The sequence below is a fragment of the Camellia sinensis genome, chromosome 5, assembly GCF_055761805.1.
Source record: "Camellia sinensis isolate YWXY chromosome 5, ASM5576180v1, whole genome shotgun sequence".
Lineage (NCBI taxonomy): Eukaryota > Viridiplantae > Streptophyta > Magnoliopsida > Ericales > Theaceae > Camellia > Camellia sinensis.
In genome coordinates this window covers 99910333-99918419 of record NC_138965.1, presented here as the reverse complement: position 1 = coordinate 99918419, position 8087 = coordinate 99910333, and the positions used below count along the sequence as shown (strand labels likewise).

Here is an 8087-nt window from a genome sequence, read left to right as displayed (position 1 = left end):
TGTTCTTATTCCGGTTATTAGCCTAGAATTACTATGTTATCACTACTAAAAAAACCACTTTTTGCGACCGCTATAAACCGTCGCAAATAATAAAAAACAGTCGCAAAAGACTTTTTGCCACGGCCCATGCGACGGCAAATGGGGGTCGCGAATGTGGGGGTGGCAAATACTTTTTGCGACCGCAAAATAGCAGTCGCAAACTATTTGCGACCGCCTAATCTACTTATCGCGACTAATATTTTGCCATCGCAAAAAAATTAAAAAAAATACCTACAATGTATTAGCGACCATCTTGTTACCGTCGCAAAAAAAATATAAATAAATAAAATACCTACAATGTTTTAGCAACCTATATTCTCATATATATATATATATATATTCAAGTATTATATACAATAAATATAAAGTGATATTTGCAAAAATTCTAATACACATGTATTATTTTCCATCACTTCCCTCAACAAAATTATCTTTCTTCAAAAAAAAAAAAAAAATGTGCATACAAAATATAAACTTCTATACACACAAAACAAATATCCATCAACCATCCTTAAAAGTATTTATACAAAATACTAATAGATTCAAGTACTAAAAAAAAAAAAAACTGAATTTAACTCTCAATATCACCCACTCAATCATATCAACTACTCCCTCAACACTACCTGCAAAAATATACATCAATATATTAGTTGACTAACTTGGATGCCAAAACAAAATTGGATACAAAGAGCACATTAATTGACTTACTTGGATGCCAAAACCTTTTCCAATAGCGGTACAAAAGGGTTCAAAATTGTTCTTAGAATCAATACTAGTTTGAAAAGAGTTAATCATTTAATCATCTCACAAAAATATCACAGAAAAAATCAAGTTGTCACTGGATATAAGCTTTCGAATGTTCCATTGGTACAAGTAACAATACAGCTGAAATTTGGACTATTCAAGCTAACACTCAATGGTTAATTATTGAATTCTAATTATTAAGCAATGACAGGTTGTAGGCTCCATTCCAACGACTGAAAATTGTCATAGAGACCGGAAAAATGTACAAAAAGGGGGATGACCACAATCTCAAGATCAGCCGCTCAAACCTCAAACCCATGCTTATCAGACGAACCAAACCGAACCTCCAATTCACGTCATTCTCAGAAATTCCATTTACAGACCAAAGCCGCAATTACTTAAATTAAGTAACGAAGAATCAGCTCAAACTAAATTCTAAAACAATCATATTTTTAAGTCCTACAAATTTCAAGCAACCAACCACACATTCAGAACAAACTAAATTCTGAGTAAATTTAAGAGTCTTCAGCATTGCACTTTTTATATTTTTAACTCACTAATACCTAAGGGCCCCATGGTCGATAATCTCCCAGAAGGGCACTCAAATGGCTGGCCCCTGCCTCCACAGTTTACATCACCCTTTTAAGTCACCCTTAAACTATATTTTGTTCTAAAATATTAATGAATTCTTACTTTAGCCCTTAACGTTTTGCTCCCAATTAGGTTATTGTTCCCAATTTGGCCTAATCCCTAACGTCTTTCAAAATTCTGATAAAAAAATATCGTATTGCAGCCAAGTGATGCTACCTGGAAAAGCAACCCATTTTATCAAACCCATTCACAATGACAACTAGTGAAAATAGGGTTAAAACTACTTTTCGACACTCTGTCTTTTTTTACTACTTCCAGTGCAATTAAATGAGAGATAAGAGAAGCAAGTGTTCGATTATATATATTTAAACATGAGTGGAGCGAGTCTCTAACAGCAAGAAACAGATTCTGATAGATACATACAACAGATTACAGTAAAACCCAAGGAGCTGGAAAGTGCAGTGACAAAAAAAGAAGCACCTTCAGACAGCATCCCAACTCATTTAAACACTGCACTACTCAGACTTTGTGGTCCTGGGTTTGGCTTTCCTTGGTGGTGCAATCAGCATACTGCTTCACACGAGTTTGATTTGTTTCAAATATGAACGGCATTCCTTTTACCTGAAAGTGCCCCAATTGCAGTAACTAACACAGGATTCCACATATATTTTGTGTGGGATGATTATAACAATAAGTGAAAGAGTTAATTTGGAATAAGTAGTCTTGTAAGGGCATATGCATCCCTCATAACACCATAAAATTGATATATCATGTGTTGGGGCATTGCTGCGCTAGTGACCTATTGCCTTAATTTTATATGTATTTATAGTTGAGAAGAGGTGGCTATCACTATAATCTCTTGTAACTTTTTTGATTATAGTGAAAATCGCAGTATCTGTGAACGTAGCCCTAGCTTGGGGTAAATCACATAGATTTCATGTTCTTTGTGTGTGCGTGTGATTTATCTTTCTTGTGCGTTGTCCTTATGTGTTTCGTGTTTTACTGATCTTGATTAGGTATCACGGATAGATTTCATGTTCTTTGTGTGTGCATGTGATTTATCTTTCTTGTGCGTTGTCCTTATGTGTTTCGTGTTTTACCAATCTTGATTAGGTATCACGGATGCCTAACAGTAAGGACATAGCTAGGCCATAAAAAAAGCTTGGATTAGACGTCCCCCTATGGCATTCGAGTTGCCATTCTACCTCCCCAAGCTTATTTTGATCCTTATTTTGCCTTCTTGTTACATGGCCCTTTCTCTTTCACCCAGTTTTAATTATCTTGCGGCTGGGTCATTTCCCTTTCAAAAGTTAAAGCACTTTTTAAAGTGAACAATGAATGCAGGCATGGGAAAGATAATCAATAAGGTTTAACACCAAGACAACAGAGGACTGCTGCTGATAATCTAGACATTCAGATTGTTTTTAATTTTAAGAAAAAAGAAATAATGTAATCACCAAAAACCAAGTAAGTCGAGCATTGAGAGGAGCAAGTCATCAAAAAGAGAAATCTATTTTGCACCTAGATTCGAGAAATTCAGCAAGTAGAGCAAATAAAATAAAAAATAAAATTGATTAGTCTAGTGTCCAAGGAAGGTAAAAACATACCTCAATCAAACAACTTGAAGTAAGGTTTATAACCTGTTTAGGTACTATTTCCTTGTTGTTTACGAAGATTGAACACTTGCCAAGGTTCTTCAGATAAGAAGATCCGCTTTGGTCCATCTTTATAATTGCCTAATAAATGCAATAAAAAATTATACTCATTTCAAGGTAGAGATCAATAGTATGCCCACCAGTTGGCTACCTAAATACTAAAAAGTACATAAAAATTATGTAATAAGCTATAACGAACAACTAAAGCTGCATCTTTGTTGAAACAAAAGATTGCATTAAAATAGTAAAGGCACTAGGAATTACATAAACTAAAATAGAAGGCAAGAATGAGAAAGTATGCAGATGCAGGGACAACACAACATTGAAAAACTAGCCAAGTTTCAATGCAAATAATCCATTCAGGTAACATTTATCCACAACATCCATCCTGAAGAAGTTGATCTCAAACATTTTGAATAGTAACATTATTAATAGAAAAATGTATCATAACTCATAATAGGTATAAAGTTAAACAACACTCAGTTTAGTCTCCATTAGCACGAGGAATTACTGGTTTTTACTTTTTGCATAATGTGCCGTATTTTAAAACTTGTTGATTGATAGTGTGTAGTATTGATAATAGTACATAATGTGCACGGGGAATTACTGGTTTTTACTTTTTGCATAATGTGCCATATTTTAAAACTTTTTGCATAATGTGCCTTCTTTTAAATGATTGGAACTGGTCTTCTTTTGCTTATGACTATTAAATTTTACTTAGTCACTAAAAATAAAAATATAAAGATCGATCTATAGAAATAGAATCATACGTACCACAACAATCATAGAGGTTCAATGTCTCCTCCTCACCAAGTGATTTTCAAATAATAAAAACAGGAAAATGGCACATATCCAGATGCGATGAAGAAGGAATGCACAATGCACAATATCATGATTGTAAAGCTAAAATTAAAATTAGAAACAAAATCATAAAATATGTGAATCACAACAGCGATCATCGTGTAAGTAAGAGTTACCATACCTACTGCTTCCTTTCTCCTCTGGATCAAATCCTAACCTAAGATCATGGACACAGAGAAGAGAGATGGAGGTTAGAGAGATAAAGAAAGAGAAGGAGAGAAACAAGGAACACGAAGGAGTGAGACATATGGTTGTGTGTATATATAGATAGAGAGAAAGAGAGACAGAGAGTTGGATTCATACATAGAAAGTAGCTTACCGATTATGAATCTCGATTATGAATCGATCGAAATCTTCATCAACAGCCGATCGAAATCTTCAAATCTTCATCAACAAATCGATCAAAATCTTCAAATCTTGAGAGTGAGATTCAAGCGAGATTCAAATTTAGTCGAGCGAGACAGATTTAGACAGTGAGTTTCAAGCGAGAGAGAGTCGAGCGAGAGTGAGATTTTGAGAGAGAGAGGTCTGTTTGGGAAATAAGAGTGAAAGGGAGATATAGGTCTGTTTTAGATGATTTTTTTTTTTTTAAGTACACGATTGTTTTAAGTGATTTTGTGATTTTTTTAATGTAAAAAGTGACTTTTTGCGACGGTTAAATAATCAGTCGCAAAAACATAGACGCAAAAAGTCATAATCCTAGTAGTGTATGCGCACAGCAAACAAGTATAGACCAAATTGCCTAAATTAGAACAAAACATTTCATGCTTGTTTTGAAAATGGTTTGCTACTCGCAAGTAGGCTGAAATGTAGGTTTTGCCACCCTCAAGTGGGCTTTAGAAAAATGGTTTTGCCACTATCTAGTGGGCTTAAAACTCACAGTTTTAATGCATTATCCCAATTTAGTTAATTCAACCTCCATCCACAGCCATTCAAGCAGTTATATCACATAAGCAGCTAGCCTCATGGTAATCATGCTATTATGGCAACACTCATACGCATGCGGTATACTAAAGCATAAATGCTTACCTAGTACTCCGAGCCAAAACACAAGTTAGTTAGTAATCAATGCATGATCCTAGCTTATGTTAAGATGGCTAATGCAACACATACAAGATGCAACTATAATAGGCTCGGCTATTCTAAGATGGCAGATGATGATGCTACAACTAACATGTATTCAACTTTGGGAATTGAAATACAAATGCAGTTAGTATGATGCGCCGAGCCCGGTGCATTCAAGACAAATGTATGGATGCAAGCATGCTATCATACTATATGCTAATTGAAACATGCCCTAAACTAAACATCGAAAGCTAGTAAATAAAAGGGAAGAAAGACGTGGGATTGGGAGACATACACACACTCACGCACACTTATTACACAATTGCCCTCGCTCGGAGGGTCCGAATAAATATTATAGTCCGAATGAATAGTGCTAAATTAATTATTATAGAAGTTCCAATTAATTAACAATTTAAACAAAGAATTAAAGTGGCCACAGCCCCTGCCTCGAAATGCGTGGATGATGCATGCTTGACTCGTCTTGCCCAAAAATCTGTACCATGCCACTGTTGCCTCTGTTTACACTGCCTTGCTCCTCCGAAAATTGTGCAACTCCCAAGGTGCACTCTCTGGACACTGGGGAGCATCACCGACCAAGTAGAATTTCCACCGGCCATGTCCGGATGGTTATCGACCATTTTTAAATCCATCGGCAAATAATGAATGGCCGGTCGGCAGTATAGGTGGCCAGCCGGCCAAAGATTCCTGCAGAACCTATTTTTGACAGCAGCAGAGGGCAGACAGTGCATGGCAAGGAAATTCAAAGCAATGTATGCATGGCCATTCTCCCTATCATGCAATGGACTCAAAGGAGCATGGCCCTCGACCTTCGGGCCATCAATTACGTACTTCAATGCATGATGGCCCAAAAGCCAAGTGTGCAACTTTGATATCAAATGAAATGCAAGCACAAAACACATCAAAGGGCCCCAACCCCTATCATGATTGGTCAAGAGGCAAGGGAATGCACAACGATGCACATGCGACCTAAGCATGCAAACAAACATACGAACATGCAATGCAACTACATGGCACACACAATGCTAACAACATAACATGCACAACGCATTGAAACATGGCATACACAATGAAGGATGGACTTATACCAATGTGAGTGGACCTCAGCCACACTCACATCAGTGGCCAATAAGATGGAAATGAGGCAACCGAAATGCACACAAACATGTCCAATGCATGGACCGATCCTAAGATACAACACACAACTCTAACTAAGCATGGAAAATGATGAAACATGGCATATGAACATGCAAATTTTAGCACTGAAGTATGATGCTAAACAGCCCCAAAACATGGAAAAATGGCACCCAATGCATGAGATGAAACCCGCAACTCGAAACTAGGCACACGGAATGACTTATAGCTATACAAAGCATGCATTATTTGATCATGAAGCATGAAGACAGAGCCAAGACAGCCCCAAAATATGAACATTTCTAGTTCAAAGCATGGCCAAAAAGTGCTAGTAAGATGGACTAAAGTAGCATGCAACTTTGACTAGCAAACATGGTTTACATGGCAAGTGTGTGAAGCATATGGAATCTCACCAAACCAGAAAAAATCAGTAAACAAAACATGTGAAAATAGGCCCGAATAACCACTGAAATGATGCCAACACATGCAAAAATGATGAGCTCCTTTAGAGGGCTATGCGAGGGATTCTTAAGCACATACAAGATGGACACTTAGCATAGCCAAATAAACTCTGAAAATAAAATATGGTACTCCCAAAACTCACCAAATTGACCCTGGAAAGTGTCTTCAAAGCATGAAAGATAGGGTCTCTTTGGAAGGCCAAGATGACCACCAAACAAGTCAAGGAGAGAGGGGGTCACCCCCCTCTGATTTGGAGGACCAAAACAGTGTGCTAGCCACTGAAAATCCACTGGATTTCAGTGGCTAGAAGGTCAAACCAAGCATACAACAAGAGCTTAGGTGTAAGGCTCAAAATAAGGGACAATCAAGCATACAAGGAAGCATATGACCTCAAACAAGAAAATGCCCTTAATCAAACATGAAGATGATGTAAAAATAAGACTTTTTCCAGTTTATAACAAATCTAAAAAGTGAACACAAATAGGGCTAATCTATTATGCAAAAATGGCCCTAAGAGAGAGATTAGAGACAAGGGACAGCAGCTGGCTCCAGATAGTGAAGAGCCCTTCAACAAAGTTGAAGAGGGGCTCAAAATAAGGCACTTCACAGTTTGGTTCGAAGCCCAAAAATGCTCAAAAATAGGGCTAAAATACCATGCGAGATAAGTCCTAAAAGAGAGATTAAACACAAAGGGTGAGGAGGAGACCTCAAACAGAGAAAAGTCCTGGATCAAACATGAAGGTTAGCTCAAAATAAAACTATTTCTAGTTCGGGTCAGAGCCCAAAAATATAAGCAAAAGGAGCTAAAACATAGAGCAAAATAGTGCAAAAAAGGGGAACATAGGAGCTTACCCTTGTAGAACAACAACACAACAACTTTTGATCCAAGGAAATGAGCTTCTAGCCTCCGGAAATCAGCCCCAAGTTGATGGAATGGAGTATGGAGGTCGTAGGCTTGGAGGTGTAGTGTAAAGGGTGCAAGAACCTCAGGATTTGAAGGGTTTGGGAGAGAGAGATAGGGAGAGAGAGCTGAGAATTTTTTAGAGAGAGAGGAAAATTCTTCTTTCTCCAAGTTGTATCTCTCTTCTCTTCTCTCCTTGCGTGTCTCTTCCTTGTCAAGAAGCTTGATTGATATAGAAATATATCAATCTGCAGCTCCTCAGAGCTCCCATATCCAGGCATGGGCTGGGGTATGGCCTGGAATGACAGCTGCCAGCTGTTTAAAGAAATATCTGTTGAAAACCACATTTGGCCGGCCGGCCATCAAAGTGGTCGACCGGCAGTCAAATTGGCCGGCCGGCCATCACATTTGGCCGATTGAAAATCAAGGTGGCTGGTGGGCAGGAGACTTGGTCGACAGGCTCCCCCCTGTCCTCAGGAACACATCCACAAGCTCTTGTTGCAAAACTAGACACAAAGCAGTCGAGTCGAGAGATTCTGAGGCAAGGCGCGTAACCGAGGCCTCCAGGAACTCAAGACGAACACAAACATGGATGATCACCGAGTGTTCAAGCGGTG

General features: G+C 38.0%; 1 long non-coding RNA gene across 1 annotated transcript; it reads right to left on the bottom strand.

The window, feature by feature from the left end:
- Positions 1 to 1714: 1714 nt before the first annotated feature.
- LOC145790168 (uncharacterized) lies at positions 1715 to 3161 on the bottom strand. Its single transcript, XR_014328816.1, has 2 exons — positions 2982 to 3161; positions 1715 to 1995 (listed from the first exon to the last, which is right to left on the bottom strand). It is a non-coding gene; the product is annotated as an uncharacterized LOC145790168 (long non-coding RNA).
- Positions 3162 to 8087: the final 4926 nt, after the last annotated feature.